The following is a 20,812-nucleotide window of genomic DNA, read 5'->3' on the forward strand; positions in this document are numbered from 1 at the left end:
GATGTATAAGGCACAGTATCAGACATTACTTAAGGGAGGATAGAAAGATCCTTGATTCTTTGTAGGCTTGATGGTTTAAAAATACATACATAAAATTTTTGAGCATTCTCTCAATTTAATCTGGAGTCTGATGTTTCTCTCTCTGACTTTGGACTAGATTTAGTGGCTTGCTTCTAACAAATAGTATGTGGAGAAAGTAATGGTGTGTGGCTTCTAAGTGTAGGTAATAAAAGCCATTGCATCCTCCGCCTTGGCCTCTTTCTTTGTATCACTCTTTCTGGGGAAAGCCAGCTGCTATTTTGTGACCACACTCATGCAGCCCTAAGGGGATGCAAGAAACTAAGGCTTCCTGCCAATAGCCAGAGAGGAACTGAGGCCTCCTGCCAAAGCCATGGGAGTGATCATCTTGGAAGCCGATTCTCCAGTTCCGGTTAATCCTTCAGATGATTGGAGCTTCAGCTGACATCTTGACTGCAACCTCAGGAAGGTCCCTGAGCCAGAAACACCCAGTTAAGCCTCCCCCAAATTCCTGATCCATAGAAACTACGATATAATAAATGCTTGTTGTTTTGAACTTCTAACTTTTGGGGTAATTTGCAATAGAGAATTAAACAAAAACAGATGACTATAGCTAAAGTAGATGATACATGCAAAGCATTTGCTGGTGGTAGCAGCTGTAGTCCCAGTGGGCAGGCTTCCAGGATGAGGTCAGCTATAGCCTACCTTATTCACACTAGTTTGTCCATCTAGTCTCCCATATCTCATTCTCGTCTTTATCACTTGGTGTGGGGTTAGCAGCCTCATGTTTCCCAGTTACCATCTGGAATAGAGAAGATTATCTGCTCTAGCCCAAGATTATGCTGCAAGCACTGTGCTATTTACGATTTGGGGGAGCTATTATCCATAATGAAAGATAAAGATTTCAAGGTATAGGGTACAGGAAGCTTAGGCTATAGATTAGCTATAATCTAAACTGTTATACAGCACTGTCAGAGTGATAATTTATTTGTGAGATTTGTAATTTGCAATATGTCTGCTTTCAGTAAGAATCAAATCGATACATACACATTTTTGGTGCTAACTAATCCCTTAAGTATAAAAATAAATTCAGAGAATGAGAAAGAGGAAGGAAAAATGAACTAATATCTATTAGGGACTCACTATATTCTAGGCATTGGGCAGATAATACTAATATAACAAAAAGATTGATATGGTTACTGTAATTGCTGTTCTTCCTTTGCACCTGACTTTGATGCTGGTAATTTGCTTATGCCCTTAATTTGCCTCTCCACTTGCCTGCACAATCCAATTTCTCTTGACTGTGGACCTTAGCTGCTTCTTGTCTACACTTTTCACGTCTTCTCTTGGGTTTCCTGATTAAACGATTAAATAGAGTGTAATAAGGAAGAAACAGATTGCTGGTAGAAATGTAAAATAAATGTTAAAGCTCATTAATTCTCAAATATTCTTATCATACTCTTGCACATGATCTATCTGATTTGGGATTACCACTTCTTGCCATTCAAGTGACTATAGCTCCTCCTTCTTCACCTGCAGTTACAATATTCTGCCACTAGTTGGACCTGGTTAGGCGTTTATGGTATCAGCCAGATTTTAGGCCCAGATAATACAGATAATTTTGCCCACTTGCATGATTTGTTAACTCAATTTTTAAAAATTATCATAAAAGGTAAAATAAAATTGTTAATATCAAAAAGCAAATTACTGAAAGAAATATAAGCACCCAGATCCAGTCTAAGTTGCTGGGAAGCCTGACCCTGGTTTATCCCTAAGCTTGATCTATTTTTTTCAACTTGATTTTGTACAGTTGGATTCAAAGCCTGCTTGGTGTATGCACATGGCAAGAATTTTGGGCTTTGTTGTCTTTCAAATGAAAGCTTTGCCTGCCTTCTGTAACTCAAAGACAAAGTCCTTTCCTTTTTAACCTTACTCCTTGACAAACCAATACTTTAAAAGGACAGAACTTCTGTGCTATTTGTGGAGGAAGATAAAATAAATTACAAAGTATTTTAAACCTCTCTGACCATCAACAATCTTGGAAAACTGAGAGCCTTCCCCCCAACCCGCCCCCCCGCTTGCTGTATGAGTTCCTAGGCATTGTTTTGCTGCACAGAATCTTGGTAAAAGAGGAATAGGAAACTTGAAACAAATCAGAGAGGATAAAATGAGCCACATATTAAAGAAGCTGCACCAGAGGCAGGTGAGAGAGGATACAAGAGATGGCATATCAGGCTGCAAGAGACTTTTGGGGAGTTGGAACTGTGGAGAGAAGCAGGGACTTTGGGGGCAGTTGCCACATCTGGAAGAGGTTGACAAGACTGGCAAGATAATATTTCCAGAGATTTTCTGGATACATTCCCTCTTTGGTGTTTTTATTAAAGGATTCAGTAAAGATTTACATTGTTTTAAAACTAGTTTGGATGCTGGATTGATGCTTCTTTAACATAAAATTATACCACAAGAACCCATGAGTTGGCTGGACTTTACACAGATAATATATTTTTTAACCTTTTCAATTTTCAATTCAATTTTTCCCTCACCAAAAAAAGGTTAAATGTATTATCTGTGTAAAGGTTAAAAAATTGCCAAATTGCTCCTCAATTTTAAATATCTTGTATGCATGTATGATGGACCAAGCTATAGAAAATATAGTAAGCTCTTCAAATTAGTCTTGTGAGATTGAAATCCACAAATTAACCAGTGTGATATAATATGAATTCTGCTGGACTTTAGCTTTGGGACCTGTCTCTGAGTTCCAGCCCCCTCGTAGCTGATCCCTCACAGCTGATCCTATTAGCCAGTTTCTCTAGCTTAGCTCTATCATATTAGGTGGTAGGCTCTAGGGCCTCCCTTGGAATACAACTATTTTCTATTTTAAGCAGGCTTTTGAATGTGTGTGTGGTAGAAAGCAACAAAAGTATTTATTTTTACTAGAAAGGCAATCCAGTAAGATCTGCTCTTTCTTAGAACATTCCATCTAGAAGCAACAAATAAGGAGAACTTTAGAAGGCTTAACATAGTAATGCATAGTATTGTCCCTCAATCATTTATTTTTTAAGACAAAATATCAATGAACAAATAATTTGACATATATTTGCAAATTAAGTTAAGAGCTAATATTTATCATTTCTCAAAAGGCTTAGTTAACTCTTGGCTTAGGACCAAACCTCCCATTGCAATCACATAAATTTTGCACCTGCACAATGAATATGGCCAAATTGATTAGGTTATCATAAAAGAACCAGGAAAGCGCTTTATTTTGTTAACATAAGGTATCTACCGAGCTAAAACAAATACCAACGTCTTAGTAAAAAGCACTATTCAATGATAAGAATACAATTGTGAAAGCTGAATCTCTCATTAGAAAGCAAATGAAATAATGGTTAAGCTTTCTTTAAAATTTTTCACCAAAATTGAGAAGGAAAGTGTGCACATATATCTCATAATTGTTCTGATAGAGTTTCAAAGTTTTTGAGAAACACATCCTAATGTATGTTAAACATGTCATGGAAATTGTGTCAGTTATATATGTGAGATAATCGTGTCAGGACATTTTGTGTGTGGAGTGGGGTTGGGAGTGAAGGTTGATGATATATGTCCCTGGTATCTTTCGTGACTGCATATACAACAGAGATGTATATTCGAACCTTGCCTCTAACTTCTTCATTGTGAGTGTTTCACTATCTGGCTTTCTAAAGATTTTAAGTTGGAGCAATTCAAAATATAAATGAGCTTCTGACGAATGTGAATGCAAGTCATTGCAATAATTAAAACACACAAAATTCCATTTGAAACAAAATTTCCTTGAAATGGAGCATCTTTATTTGCATCCCCAACTCACTATGATAGGAACTATCAAATGGTTCATTGCTAACAGGAATATTTTAAATACTTCATACTTTTAGATGAAATACAAATGTATAGAGGGGATGAAGAATGTCAGTAAGAGAGGGAATAGAGTCAACTGTCAATTGCCTGGGCTAATGGAGTGTAGATAAAACAAGATGGCATACAATCAGCCGATCAACCTGAGGGTTTTCCTCACCATCACCACAATTTCTTAATCTCATAAGAAAATCAGGTCAAGAGAGAGGTGGGCCTAGGATGCAATCAGGAGAAAGATTTCTAGGATAGCAGTCAGGAATCAGATTTTTTTTATTAGACCCCTTTAAATATTGCTCAGTAAATTTTCTTCATTTAGTAGAAAAGAAAAATACAATGGTTTCCTCCAACCTTACTCCCATAATACACTTAAATCTCTGTCCCATCTCTCTACTCATATAAAATAGAAAGTAAGGAATGGGACTAGCTGAGATGCTTGTTCTATTTCCCCCAATAACAATACAGTTGCCACCACTGTCAGATTCCTTTAGTAAGACATTCAGAGGAATATAGAGGAAACACATAAAAGTGCTTTTGGAATATGAGCCTAAAAAAATGTAATTCTACCCACATAATTCTAAATAATTCAATGAAAAGAAAAGGGGGAAGAAATTACAGATATCAATATGATGGCTTGGGAATTCTCTGGTAGATTCAGCTTTGAAACAAACTAGACAAAAGCAGATAACCAAAAAAGAAATACAAGAGAGCAGCATGAACCTATAGGAAAGGCATCATGAAGGCTGAAGCCAGAGACAGCCAAGAAGTACTTTATTTTATTTGGAGAAAGACAATGAACTCATGTACTGAACATTTATTTGTTATCAGTGTAGCTTTCTTGCCAATAGTATCCTGGTTTTCTTTTATTGAATTCACTCTCATATTTAAGTTTCATGTGGGAAGGGTATCATTTTCAGTTCCTGAGATGGCCCCTGAATACTTAAGTCAATCAATTTATTTCTTTCTTCTAAGCACCGTGTTTATTCAAAGATAGATATCTGACCCAGTTAGGGCCAATCAAAAAGTATAAATCCCAGGGTCTATGTGGGAGCTATCAGACACTCCTTCTCTTAGATTAGTTGATTTAAAGACAATGTGATGTCTTGAACTATTCTAGCTATTTTTTCTACCATAGCGGGAGAGTTGTGAAATTGAATGGAAGACCCTAAAAGACAGAGGAGAAGGAGAAGACAGAGAATGCATCCAGTGAGTCATTAGGCTATTCTCCTGAGGCCAGAATTACCTATGGATTTTTTAAATGAGATAATAAATGCTCTTTATTTTTAAAGACCGTTTGAATCAAGTTGAATTTTGCTCTCATTTGCAACCAAAGTATACTTAACTTGCAAGAAAATAGGAAAGACAGTAATAACTAAGGGGGCAACTATATTTTGTGAGTAAATTTTATTTTCAGAATCCATTTTAATCCTCACCGCATCTCCAAGAGTTGAAAGCATAGCAGTACATTTCAGCCGACTTAAAAACCTTAACCTGAGAGAAGATGCCCAGCTGGGAAAGTGACCCTGCAAACAGAACTCCCATCAACTCATTCATGCAAGAATGTGTTTGGGGTGTCACCAGGAGCTTGTGCCTAGTGAATAAAAAGGATTAAAGAAGCCATAGGAATAAAAAAAGAAAAACAGTGATAATGGCAAAGGAACTTCTTTAAAAACTTGGAAGTATCTTCATGATGATCAGTGGATATCTTGGTGGTAGAGCATCTTTATAGAGTTTTGAAGACCAGGGAAGCTTGACTCTCCAAAGGGAACTGATGTTCTTTCTTCTGATCTGTGACGCTATTTGTGAGAAGTAGTTTTATTTATTCTTCAACAACATTTGATGAAATTGTATCTTTTGTCTGCTGGTATCATTTTCTTAATCACAATATTATTCTGAATAAACAGTGCACTGTTGAATATTGTTAAATTCCACTTTGTGGTAAGGAAACTCTATGTCAAAGAGGCTGAATAACTTGCCAGATATCACACAGTGTGTTAATGGTAGTTCCAGGGCCTGAAATTTTGACTCTGTATCTTCAAAACCCATGTGTTTTCCATAACATAATTTTGCTTCTATCTTCTCCTCGGGGAGAATAATTTTCAAACTGGGGAGGATAGATAAAGCATTTCTAAGAGGAAATTAAAGCATTAAATAGAATAGTAGACCAAGGAAGCACCTGGATATGCTGAGTTTGAGACTTCCAGGCCCCATCAAATTGTATATTATATGGGCCAGACAAACTTGTAGATGACATGAAAATTTGAGAACTTAAGGAATAGAGATAGTAAACATTGTTTTCCAAAGGGGGAAAGGGAAGATTCTGGAATTAAAGATTGATGGTTTATAATCTCTGGCCCAGATTACTCCTCTGAATTTCAGAGCCATATATCCTATGTCTATGACATTATAATTAAGGCTCATTTGGAGGCAATTAAGCAAAATTTTTATAAAAGAGTTTTTAGTAGCTGTATCTGTGCCATGCCACAGTTTTTACTAAAAGGAATTGTAGATATCAGCTAAGTGACTGACTAGAGGTTCCCGGCTCATGTCTTCCACAAAAAAACCTAAAACAACAAATAATCAAAATTCAACTGTAATGTTTGAAGTAAAGTGCTGGAGTGCAGCAAGTGAGTGGCAGAATCCCTGTGGAGCACAGCAGCCCAGATGACAGCAGAGACAGAAATGAGGCATGCTGCCTCTGCCACCCTGTCTCTACCACTGAGATCAGCTCTCAGCCTAGAGGGACTTCCTTCTCTCTTGCAGGAAAAAGGTAAGCAGAAGATGCCACCCACAAGCCTTCATTGCCACTGCAGACACTTGCAATTCTCACTACAGAAAAATCCCACAGTCCTCACAAGTCCAGAGCCCAGTCTAGGGGGTGGGGAGCCACCTGGAATTAATATGGTTTACATTACTCCAGAGTAAGAGCACACATTGTGTGCATTACCCCCTCTCTTCACAACCTCAAAGCCCTTCCACCCCCAACCAGGACACATATAGCTGCAGTAGTACACCATCTCGAAAGCGGAGCCACTGCTAAAGTGTATTTGGCTCTAGGGACCAGTAACCATGGGACCTTTCCAAACTTGAGGCTCTATGCAGTCATTCCTGGTCATTCCAGGCTCATTCCAAGGAAGTCACGTGGGTGACTGCAGTGTCATGATCCCCACTTCTTGGAGCCTGGGCCTGGAAATGGTTGTGACACCAGTCCTGCACAGGACAGAAGGCAATTTCAGGCTGGCTGAACTATCATGCATCCATGCCTCTGGCTGGAAACAACCCTGCGAATCTACCCCTGGCGATTTAGCCAGGTGTCCCCAGCCTTAGAAACAACCTGGATGCCTTTTCCCTAGTGAGTCAATCCTCAGTCTACTCACTCACCATGCATCCATACCCCTGGGCTGAGAGACAGTCTGGAGGCCCTGTTCTTGGTGGACCAATTTCCAAGCTAGCTGACCCCTTACTTGCATGCTGTGAGAACGAGTCTGGTGAGCCCACCCATGGCAAAGCTGCACCATCACCACTAAAAACTCCTGTAGCCTAGGCCACTTAAGTATTTCCAGACATAATTAAAGTGGATTATAGCTGAATAAACTGCACAGAGGCTATACTAATGAATCCACTCAGCTACCCAACTGACATCTTAGGACTCATCTACATTTCCTACAAAGATATTTCCTACAAAACTATTGCATAAACTTTGAAGAGGCCAGTGTTCCATCAGATGTGCAGTTATCAATGTAGGAACACAAGAAACATTAAAAAGCAAGGAAATATGACACCTTCAAAAATAAACCCACAATAATTCTCCAGTAACAGACCCCAAAGAAAAGGAATTTATTAAACACCAGAAGAGTAATTCAAAATAATGATTTCAAGGAAACTCAGTGAGATACAAGATAATATAAATTCAACAAAATCAGAAAAACAATTCATGATCTGAATAATTCATTCAATAGAAATAGATATTTTAAAAAAGAACTTGACAGAAATCTTGTAGGTAAAGAATTCAATGCATGAAATTAAAAAATGCAACTGAGAGCTTCACTAACAGATTAGGTCAAATAGAAGAAAGAATTTCTAAACTTGATGACAGGTCTTCTGAAACAACCCTGTTAGAAAAAACTAAAACATAAAGAAAAAGAAAAAACAAGGAAGAGAGCCTACAGAACTTATGGGACACCATTAAGCAAACAAATTTTTGCATTGTAGAAATTCCAGAAAGAGAGAGATGAAAAAAAAGGCATAGAAAACCTATTTAATAAAATAATAACTAAACACTTTCCAAGTCTTGGAGATAAGAACATCCAGATCCAGGAAGCTCAAAAGTCCCCAAATAGATCCAACCCAAAAAGGTGCTTTACAAGGCACATTGTAGTCAAAATGTGAAAAATGTAAGACAAAATTCTAAAAGCAGCAAGGGTATAGTGTCAAGTCACATTATAAAGGAATCTCCATTAGACTAACAGCATATTTCTTAGCAGAAATTATTAGATATAAAGAGAGAAATAGACTCCAATCAATAGTTGGTACCTTCAGTACCCCATTCTCATCAGGTTTAAGCGATTCTCCTGCCTCAGCCTCCTGAGTAGCTGGGACTACAGGCACGTCACCACACCCAGCTAATTTTCAGATTTTTAGTAGAGATGGGGTTTCACCATGTTGGCCAGGACAGTCTATTGACCTTGTGATCCGTCCACCTCAGCCTCCCAAAGTGCTGGGATTATAGGCAGGAGCCACTGCGCCCAGCCAATGATTTCAATTTCTTAGTGGTTTTCTGTAATTGACTTTTAAAAATGGACTTTAATTTTTAGATCAGTTTTAGGTTCAAAGCAAAATTGAATGGAAAGTACAGAGTTCCTACATACCTCCTGCCCCACTTCACTTGCAAAACCTCCTCCAGTATCAACATCCTGCACGATGAACCCACATTGAAATATCATCACCCAACATTCATGGTTCCTCTTAGGGCTCATTCCTGGTGGTATGCATTCTATGAGTTTGGACAAATGAATAATGTATTTGCCATTGTAATATCATACAGAGTTGCTTCATTGTCCTAAAACTCCGCTGTGCTTTATCTATTTGTCCCTTTGTCTCCCTCAACTGCTGGTAACCACAGTGTCTTCATAGTTATGCCTTTTCCAGAATGTCATATAGTTGGTATCATATATTATGCAGCCTTTACACATTGATTTCTTTCACTTAGTAATAAGCATTTAAAGTTCCTCCATGTCTTTATGCCAGGGTCGCTCATTTATTTTTAATGCTGAATAATATTTCATTGTCTGAATGCACCACAGATTATTTTGCCATTCACTGACTGAGGACATCTCGGTTGCTTCTCAGTTTTGGCATTTATGCATACAGTTGCTATAAACATTTGTGTGCAGATGTTTGGGTGGACATAAGTTTTCAACTCTTTTGGGTAAATACCAAGGAGCATCATTACCAGATCATATGGTAAGAGTATGTTTAGTTTTGTAAGAAAATGGCCAACTATCTTTCAAAGTAGCTGTACCATTTTGCATTTCCACCAGCAATGAATGAAAGTCCCTGTTGTTCCACATTCCCACCAGAATTTGGTGTTGTCAGTGTTTTGGATTTTAGCAATTCTAATAGGTGGGTAGTGGTATTCATGGTTGTTTAATCCACAATTCCCTAATGACATATGATGTCGAACATTTTTTCATAAGTGTATTTTCCAACAGTGTATCTTCTTTGGTGAGGTGTCTGTTCAGGCCTTTAGCCCACTTTTTAACTGGATTTCCCTTTTCTGCTTGATCTAAGAAGAGCATTTGATTTTTCAGTTTGTTAAGTTTTTTACTTGTTACGATAAAATGGCAACTTCTAACCTCCTTACATGCTGAACTGGAAGCCGAAAGTTTACAATTTGCTTTTAAGGTAGAGCAATAGCATAGAATTAATATCTCTTGTGGAAAATATCCACCTATCTGAAGGTCATCAGTTTCTTCTGTTGTACCATATATTTTTCTGTTAAAGTAATATTAAATTATATATTTATTAAAAATGAAACTATATTTAATGTTAACTTTTTGAAAATTTTTCTTGTCAGAACAGTAACTTTTCTATTTCAATTTGTAAATGAAAATATGTGTGAATAATGTCTATATCTCTTTTTCTGATTTGTTTATTTAAAATAATTATCCATGTATAGATCTTATATAAACAATAAATGCCTTTCCAGAGAAATACCTCAATATGGTAGACTTGTGGGCTCCTAGGATGTAGGGTCACAAGTACATATGCAAATTTATGCTTTCAGTTGTAAAGAATGAGTAAGCTTACAAATGGCATACTCAAAACAAAATTAAGGTTTCTGTTTGCATGCTCCATGTTAGCTTTTGTCCAAAACATGCGACCCACAAAGGCCCTTGCAAAGTCCCTGGCTAGAGTGCTGAAGCTTCCTTAAGGTGGAAACAAATTTACATGTATGATTCTATGCTTTTTCAAAATTACAAGTATTATAAGTAATACTATTATCGTAAAACTATACTTTTATTTCAAACATGTAGAAAAGAATAAAAATAATTTAATGAATATCCACAAATGAGCTACTTATAAAATCTTAGCATTTTGCTTGATTTGCTATGGATCTCCTTTTCTTAAAATATTTTTTACACATCATGGATGACACTGCAGACTCTTGGGAGCCCCTCCCTGAAGCCATTCACCTATCCTGCTTTCCAGAATTAGATCCTATTCATTGCGTCTCAACTAAATTTTGGTAGAAATCACATCCATATAGTGTCTTAGTGTTATTTGAACTTTCTAGAATAATTGAAATTGTTTGATTCCTTCTAGTCCTAGTAAAAAAGTGTTTTGTCTATCCAATATAGCTGGGGTTTGTGACATATGGCAGTATCTGTTGTAAACACGGAAAATACTGGAGAGATTAATATTTGAGTCCAACCTTGAAAGACTCCAATGTTTTCATTAAAATTCAAAATTCCCCATTAAGTATTAATAGCATTCATTCCTGTTTTGCAGTAAGCATCAAAACAATGAATTTCATTTGAGGAGGAAAGGGAGCTAGAACATATTCACTGGTTTTCACTGTCCTATAGAACTATATAGCTTTACTTTGGAACAAAGAAATCCCACTCATAGAAATAAATCAGGTGATAACATCTATCTTGCTTAGTCATATAAGAAAAACAAAGAGAAACTGGGCAGAAGTGATAGTTTTATGGACACTCAAGGCACTAGGCCAGAAGTGACTCCAAAAAGTTACAAATTTGTCTTCAGTTTAGAACAGCTTCCTCTCAATCTTCATGACTTACCAACTGCTTTTAAACCAAGGAGGCCTAAAGGATTCTGAAAATCATGCAAACATGATAGGATCAAATAATCAATAACCTGCCTTTCTTTGATTGGAATCTGACTGGTCCCCGTTAAAATTTACAGTTGAATGTTCAAGAGAGTACTTTGAAAGATGAAGCTCTCCTCGTGGTCTGAAACAACCTCTGACCAAAATGCATTAAGTTGAGTGAAAGAAATCTATCAGAAGCTCTCGAAAATGAGCGACCAGAGGGAGGCTGAGTGAAATGCAAAGTGCCAGGCATCATGACACAGAAAATGAGCAAGAGCCTGACTTTCCCTGTAAGAAAGATCAGGTATATAGAGGGAGACAATGCCAGGGTTCTGGTACAGAGGACCGGCTTGTAACTAAACCAGAAAAAGAAGATGAATAATATGAGCTGTGTAACTTGTATTTATATGCTGTCGTCCTCTGAGAAGTTCATAGTACTTTATGGATAACATCTAATTAAACTTTACAACATGCCTGGAAGCGCAGAATCAAGTGCTATTGTCCTTGTTTGACAGACAGGAAACCGTACTATCCGGGACTTGGCTCACGTTGTTACTGGCACATTAGAAAGGGGGCTTTAAATCTGTCTTCTATGTCAATGCTGCATCCATTGTCCTTTCTTCCTGAAAACATCTAGAATTTTCATGGTGTTATAAGAAGGAATCAGATGAATCATTACTTCTATTTACTGAATGCTGTCCCCACAAATTGACGGCTTCCCTTTCTACCTAGGAAACATTCTCATTCTAAAAATAGCCATGCAATGTAGGAAAAGAATTCCCATTTCACAGAGGAAAAGTTGAGGCTCAGGGAGTGAGAAAACATCCACCTTTACCCAGTAAGTGGCAGGGTCAGGCTATAATCCAGCTCTTTTCTACCCTAAAACTCACACTGTCTTAATATGAAATAGGATGAGAGTTCTACCCTCCATGCCCTAAGTTTGGAAACATTGAGGTGGGTTAAAATGCACGGATTAAGTATCCTCTTTAATGTCCTTAGAAAGTGCTTTGTGATTTGGCCTTTGGATATCTCTCCTGCCCCATCTCTGAATACTTTCTACCTGCTACTCCAACAAAACGGGGTGACTTTCAGTTCTCTGCTGCACCTCGCAGTCTAGCGTCCATAACCTAAAACCTGAATTTTCTTTTCAATACTCCACTTACCCTTTAATTGACTGAATTCCTCACTATCCCCAGGTCTCAGCTTAGGAGTCACTTCTTGGAAACATTCTCTGGTTACCCCAGATTAGGCTAGGGGCCTTTCTCATAATTCCATCTAGCCTTGGACCATTACCATTACAGCACTTTCTACTCTGTATTGTAACTGCTTTTTACTTATGAACTCCACATCAGAATGACCATTTCTGTTTGGTCCACAGCTGAAATCTCAGCACATGACCATCATTTTTGGCATTAGTAGGTGTCCAAAATATTGTATTAAATGAATGAATCCTTAGCCTTAAGTTATTTACTGATTTTGTACCGAAGACTCTAACTGTGAAATCTTTCTCATACTAAAAATGCCCATGACCAGCTACTTTCCCTTTCTCTCCAGTACACCCTTCAGCTAGCTGGTTATTCTCTGTTCTTGACACCCCCTGGATGGAGGTTAACGCAGCCTTAATCTGGGAGTCAAAGCCCACAGTTTCTTTTAACTAAACACCTTGAACATACACACACATACATAGTGTGATGTATACACACACACACACACACACACACATACACATACATACACACAAACATATATACACCTGTGGTAACATAGCTTTTTAAACATATATATGTGTGTGTGTGTGTGTGTGTGTATATATATATATATATATATATACACATACACACATATAACCATACATATGCATATATAGTTTTAATATACATACTTTTTTATTTTGGTGAAGTCCAGGATGCAGAGAACAGACTGAACAATGAATCATGATCCCCTTTCTTGACTGCTTTGAATGTCATTTTCTAGTAATTTGAACAGCCGAAGCCAACTAACATTTTCATTTTGGGGAAAAGAAAATCTCCAAGAACTCGGCAGTCATAGTCTTAATAAAGTATATTTAACAACATGTAGTTTTTACATAATGTATTAGCATTATTCATAAGGGGAGAAATGCTACAAAAGCTGTGGTGAAAGGAAATGAATATTTTAAAGGAAGCTTTCCCCAACATAAAAAGTAAAATCATGAATGCTAAAACATTTTATTGTCTTTTTCAAATTTTAGAGATGATATTATCCCCTTTTAATAAGTGTATTAATCTATTCCTTCAACAGTAATTTACTTAGTTTCGCTATGTGTTTGGAATATCTTTAATGCTACATAAATATCAAATCCTTTAAAAAGTAAATGAGTCCAAACATTTACAAAGCTCTCCTTGGAAGCCAAATTTTTATCCAAATTGCCAAATGGCTACAAGTTATGCTGCCTTTATATTTCTATCCAACTCATATAAATAGTCTCTGCTGCCCAAATGGTCACATTTTTCTCAATCATCTACCGCATTCTCATCTTCCTCTTTCATTACTTATCACACCACTGCAGGACGCTAACACATGTATTGGAGGATTTCTTTTGATGTCAGAATTAATTCTTCTGTCAGGTGGGATGGAATGAAGATGCAAGTATTCTTCCAACATATGGGAAAGAGGATTCCTTTTAAACAATCTAGGAATAGATAATAATCAAAAGCTCTTAACAGAAGCTCAAACCAGCTTCCAAACACTACCCTGTATGAAATAGCAGGCTTCTGCAAACGGAAGTTGAGTTTTGTGTTGCAAGTACTGAAACATTTAGAAAAGAACTCAGAATTAGACCACCTCTGCAAGAGCCCAGAAAGAGACAGGAGGATGGCTTTTCTTCCACATTTGATTTGTTAGAAATCAAATCCAAGGAGATTTTATAGCCTTTTAGGATTCATAAGCCCTTTCATTTTATCTCTGTTTTATAGCCCTGCTCACTGAGACCATAATGCGCAAGGGAGATCTGCCAAGACTCCCGAACTCATCTATTCCATTTGTGTCTGTTGACAGGAATCCATCCCATTGTCAGCTGCCACTTCTGCATGAAGGAGGAGCCATGGCTTCAGAATATCAGACGGGATAAGGAGATGAGAACAGACTTCAGAGCCAGAAAGACCTGGGGTCAAACTGATGTAACTTTTACCTGACACAGATGACATAATTTTTATGAGATTTGATATTCTCTTATGCAAGATAGAAAAACAATTACGTGCATCTCACAGATTGCTACGTGGACCGAGGGAGGCCATACATGCTCTTTGTTCTAATCTTGTCGGCTGTATACCTTTGCACTGGTTTCTGTAAAATGCAGCTAATAATGGTACCTATTTCACAGAGTCATTATGAGTGTTAAATGAGTTATTTTGTGTAAGGTACTTAGAAGAACACCACGTACATAATAGACCCTCATAAATATTATTCTCATTGTGAGTGGTAGCAGCATATCTGAAGTCTCTAATACAAGGTCTGCCACATGTGGGTTGTCAACTTATATTAGTATTCTGCTCCTCTTTATTTTGGGTAAGGGCTTTTATTTTAGGCAGGTTTTCTTGTTTCTAAAATTACATAGTGCTTAGCACATTGCAGACCTTTTGCTATGTCTCCACAGGATGACCTGACTGATTTGGAAAGATGAGTGACCTCCAATTTTGCCTATGACACCTGCATCTCACTGAGCCCAGTTCATCTGCGTCAGAACCTTCATTAACCCTCAAAGTATTCAAGCGTTTCATTTTGCTTTGACTCAGTAACTAACTGTGGATTTTGCTATTTGTGGGCTGTTGACAGCAGACTGGACACATGACACATGTTACTATCAAGATGATCTACACCTCTACCAGTGGGGCCACAAGTACTGAATGTCTAAAATTATCTCCCTAAGCTCTGTCCAAATGGCCAAAATGCTCCTCACTAGAGACACAGCATTGGGTTAACAAGAGAATATGTTAGCTGGAATAGGATAGACAGTGAGGGCTCATAAATGCGGCAATTCGTGGCAAAGTCTTAGGGAGAGTGACTGTCTTTCAGCCCCTAAGGAATGGAAAACAGGACAACTAACCTTTTATAGGAAGTACTGAATCACTAGAGGAGGCCATAGGAGCACAAAGGGCTCATTGACAATACCAAAGACAGGCAGGAAGGCATCAGCAAAGCCAGCTTTTGTAGCCCCACTGTGCCTCAGTCTGGGCCTGTCAGCCATGTGAATTATAGGCAACGTCTATTCACTTGGGTTTGGCTGACATGTATTTCTGCACCCCAGTCTCAGCAAATAAACACAGAAAACTTAGCCAGTCTTGATCAGCTCAGATCCTCTCTCCTGGTTTCACCCTCTGTGCTGCTCTGCTGGCTCCTCAATAGTTTCTATAAATCCTAGGGTTAGATATCTTGGAAAGAGGCCAGGAAAAACAAAAGCAAGAAAGAAAATGTGGCTCCCGGAGTAGGCCCAGATTTGTTGAGTTCCACCATTTCCTTCTATCCCTTCTGTCTTTGTGAGTCTGAATGTTAGAAACGCTACTTGGGCCAGATTTCAGCGTAGGCAGGGTAGGCGATTGTCTAATACCCAGCTTATGTGTTCTGCTTACATTGATTGGGCTTTGCCTACGGCAAACACTGGATGATGGGCTTTCACAAACCTTACTTTGTTTCATCCTCACAACAGGCTGGAAGCTGGCAGGAAGGAAACTGACTTCCCTAGGTTTTCACTGAGAGTATAAGCAGAGGTCCCAGATCTGCCTGACCAAAGGTCTTGACCTGTCTTTTAAAGTTGCAGATGAGCTCATTTCCTGGGAGTGGGAAGTGAATCTTGGTGAGAAACTGAGGGTTTGTAGAATGTGAATAAAAGTTGGAAAATTTGTTATAGGGGTTGTAATACACTGAAATGAGACATTCAACAATGAAGGCTTGGTTGAAGATAGAGGGCAGTTTCTGCTCAATAGGAGTGGAGGAATTAATTGGAATGAGACTAAAGACTGAGGATTTATACAGAAACAGGATGTATGGGCTGAACTGCATCCTCCAAAACTTATATGTTGAAGCCCTAACCCTCAATGTGACTGTATTTGAAGATAGGACCTATAAGGAGGTAATTAAGGTAAAACGAGGCCGTAAGGTTGCAGCCCTAATCCACTAGTACTGGTGCCAAGAAGAAGAAACACTGGAGTTTTTGCTGCACCACGTGAGGATGCAGGGAGAAGGCGGCAATCTGCAAGCCAGGAAGGGAGTGCTTGCTGGAAAAGCAATCAGCTGGCATTTTGATTTGAACTTTCCAATTTCCAGAACTCTATGAAATTAATTTATGCTGTTTAAGCCACTTAGTCTGTGGAATTTTGTTATAGAAACCCAAGCAAACAGAGACACATAAGGTCAAGGTGGGTTTTGTAAGCAAAGGAATCAGGTAGTTTTCAAGGAATTGGATGTTCTTTAAATATGCAAGAATGAACAAGACCCAAGTCAAGAAAGCAGTAGCTGGACAGGTCTGAAGCATTTTGAGTGGACCATGGATTCCAGGTGTGACACTACAGTGAGTAACTTCAGTGGCACAGGAAGTGGAGTTGATAGCGAACTGAGAATTGAGAATGTTACCTGAATTGGCAACATAGATATATTGAAGTCACAGAATAATGAGAGAAGAGGAAAGATAACTCAGGAACTAAAGATGTCGCCTCATATTTCGATCATACATTTCGTTAGCTCTAAGAAATGTATCATACATTATTTTCTTTAAGAAAAGATCTTGTGGAGGAAGCATATAGTAACTTATTCAATTTTGGGATTCTACACCTGCTCATTATTTAGACAACCACAGTCCATCGTGTGAGATTGCTGCTATTGTCCATGTTTCTGAGGGGAACAAAAAGTGGTGTTATTTTGATGACCACTTAGTGGGGGAACCTAGAGTCTTAGTTAACTATTAATACTATAAACTAAAGGTATAATGCTTACTCATCTACTATAAGTGAAAGCTGCTCACTAATATCTTATATTTTGAGGTTTAGGGTTAATGAATAGGGTATTTTCTTTTTCTTTTTTTCCTCTTATCAGGAACCCACTCGCCCTTGTCTCCCTTGTTATAATTCAACCACAGCTTTGTAGACACTCACTTAAACAGCATGCAGATTTAAATTTGTAGTATATTCATAATTATTTTAAAAATCTATGCATAAATACTATGTGTTACATAAAAATAGGGTGGATGGGGATGGTGAACTACTACACTTTATTTTTCTTTAATACTTTTCAGTTTTTGTTTTACATTTTTTTATGATGGAAATATGTTATTTTTGTTAAAAAGCAAACCAAAAACATTATACATAATATGAACTGACTATGCAAATAAATAATTTTTTATCCATCCAGATTCTTATGTCTTGCAAATGATACTATCATGAATGAAGATGTTGCTCAAAGAAGAGGAATTAGAACCTGTTTTAGGCACCTGCTGGATTAATAACTGTTTCTTCCGGGCAAGATTGCCACATGCAGAGTAGCCAATAAATCTCTTGTCATGTGGTGTACAGCCTCATTCAGAAACAGAAACAACGTACCTTTGCAAGCAGATGAAGTACCAGCGATCTGGACATCTCACACAAAGATAGTGCATCACCTCCCCCAGTTAGGTACTGGCTCAAATCTTCCAGCTTAGGTAACTAGTACTACATCTAAAACGGTGTAACCTGGTATTGTAGGTTTAATTGTGTCCGCCTCACAAAAAAGATACGTTGAATTCCTGCAGATGTGATCTTATTATCTCTACAGATGTAATCAAGTTCATTTGGGGTCATTAATATGAGTCATAATTCAATATGTTGATATCTTTATTAGAAGAAAAGAAGAGACAAAAAGACAGAGATACATGAGGAGAGAAGGCCCTGTGTGAAGGAGACAGAGATCGAAGTTCTGTAGCTGCAAGCCAAGGAATGCCAAGGACCACTGGCAGACTGCCATAAGCTAGGAAGAGGCCCGGAAGGCATCCCTCCTGCAGGTTTCAGAGGGAGCGCTGCCCTGCCAACCCCATGATTCTGGACTTCTCCCTTCCAGAACCGTGAGACAATGAATTTCTTTTGTGTTAAGCTATGCTGTTTGTGATGCTTTGTTATGGCAGCCCTAGGAAATGAATGCTCTGTAAAATTACAATTGCTTGTTTAGAACCACAGACGTATTTAATAAAAATTATCTTATATCTCTATTCAAAACTTCGATGCATGCAAAAGTATTCATATGAGCTGGGAGCCTGCTGTAGATATTACTAGAGTTGCTACAGGTTTCTACATAAAGTTAAATATTCAAAGTGAAATGGGGTGAATACAAACGCTGGATACAAAGCGCTGTCAAACAGGGCAAGCACCGGATGGAAGAAAACTTCCCAAATTAAAATCAAATTTCCTAAATTAAAATCATGTGGCCACACTCTATGGATGGTCAAGGTCGAATTCATAGAAAAAGGAAACTAAAATAGTCTCAGGAAGCACCTCATGAGGAAGATAAGGAAGAATTTGATCACAGACAGCCGTTGTGGTGGCAAAGGATTTCCCATTTCCACTGGACCAAGATGGCAACCAGGTTCCATCTTCAGCATGATTCCATAACAAAGGCTAGTTGCTGCAAGGACCACTGTGTGGAGCAGGATTGGATGGCTGATTTTAGAGATGGAAGGAAAGAGTGCTGGGATTGATTATCAGTGTTTGCCATGGATATAGTTGGGGGAAATGGTGATAACAGAGCTACAATATATTTAAACTCGGTTGTGAGTTAGCATAATGGCTCAATGATCACAGGCCACTGTTATACGAAATTTAATGACACTTCTGAGCTCCTGGCAGGGCTTGAGACCATTCAAGCCTGGGGCCTTTTTACAATAATAATATAGTAAGTAAGAGAAGTAAATAGTTAAACACCATCTTTTGAATGTGCTAAAGGAAATGAAAAATTTAAAGATAATTCCTAAGGGCTGCCTTGGTATTTATTTAGATTCTTCTCATTTTTTTTAAATGAAGGGTAATAGACTAGTGTTAATAATTGTTGGCATTTTCTGTTGTAATAACTATGTTTTTTTTTTTTTCATGAACAACCATGTGAAATGAAAACACTTGCTCAATCATTTTGGATGTAGATAACCATCATTATGGAACCTCAGACTATTTGGAGTACAAGGCTGTGGCTTGCTCACCATTGATACCTGATGGCAGTGGGTCTACATTTTGATTATGACACTGAGAAGGAAGAAGGAATACAACAATCTCTTGACTGGGGCCTTGTAAATCTACTCTCAAATATGGAAGACTGTAGTGAGAACGAATTCCAAAATGTCAACTCAGGTGGGGTTAAAAAAGAGGCTTACAGTCGTAGGCCTGCATGCAGGTACACAGTCCCCCATTTCTTGGATCCTGCACAGAGGCATGTTTGCACTGGCACCTGGTGGAGGCTCTGTGGTTGTGCTCCAGCCCTGGGACCCTTCTTGAGCCCCCTCCACTCCATTGTCCTCTTTTTTAATGCGTCAAGCTTGAGCGCAGTTTTTTTTCAGAGGAATCAAAAAGACTGGATGCCACAAAGATTTAGCTTACGTGCAGGTATTTATAGTAATGGGTGGAAAAAGCTGGTTACTCACTCCATGGAGGTCTTGAGACATGTGCAGAGTTTCAGTCCTTCCTGCTTCAGGGAGAACACCCCTAGTCAAAATAGTTATTTGTCAGGTAACCCAGAAAGCTCCTGGGGACATTTTTGGAATGTTTTAGTAGATTATATTTCTGTTGAAAGATATAAGCTCTTTTCTACCAAGTTTGTTTTGTAGAAAGATTATAACTTCTGCTCCACTGACTTGTTTTGGCCAATGACATGTGAGTGGAAGTGACATGTGACGTTTTTGAGCAGAGGCTCTAAGAGCTATCATTGCTTTTGCCACCTACCTTTTTTTTTTTTTCTGCCTTGAGACTGCTATGTCCCCGAAGGGGGCTTTTTCTTCTGACTTTGTTCCCAAATAGAAAAAGCATGGAGTAGAGCTGTAGCCAAAGTTAACGTGAGTGAGAAATTAATGTTTGCTGCAGTAAGTGGTTGAAATTTTGAATTTGTTTGCAGCATAACCTGGCAAAAGCTGACTATGACATTATTCCAAAATTCACACACTAGCAAAGGCAGTTATGGACTATCCCCGTTAGTAGAAGGCAATTTCAGGAATCTAGCTACAACCAAAGAGCTAACTAACAGTCTACAAATGGAAATTAGGTCCCACATTGGCAATTCCAAGGACTCAGAGAAATCTGAAGGCATATCTCAAGCTAGAAAAGAATGTAATGAGGGAAAAGGACATGTAGGAAATAATTGCTAATACTATTAATAAAAGATCAATACTAGACCAATATGTTGGGTATTTGTGCGAGAGAGAGAGAGCATGAGAAAGAAAGAGCCGGGGGTAGTGGGCGACAGAACAAGAGCTTAAAGAGTTTAAGACTGATTGGCCCAGCAATGGCCTTTCTCTTTCTCCCAAAGAGGCTGGAGTTCAGATTCTAGTCCTCAAATTGTGTGTTGAATATGGTAGTAGTTCCACCTAAGGAATGA

The sequence above is a fragment of the Sapajus apella genome, unplaced genomic scaffold, assembly GCF_009761245.1.
Source record: "Sapajus apella isolate SASKATOON/1434 unplaced genomic scaffold, GSC_monkey_1.0 scaffold24, whole genome shotgun sequence".
Lineage (NCBI taxonomy): Eukaryota > Metazoa > Chordata > Mammalia > Primates > Cebidae > Sapajus > Sapajus apella.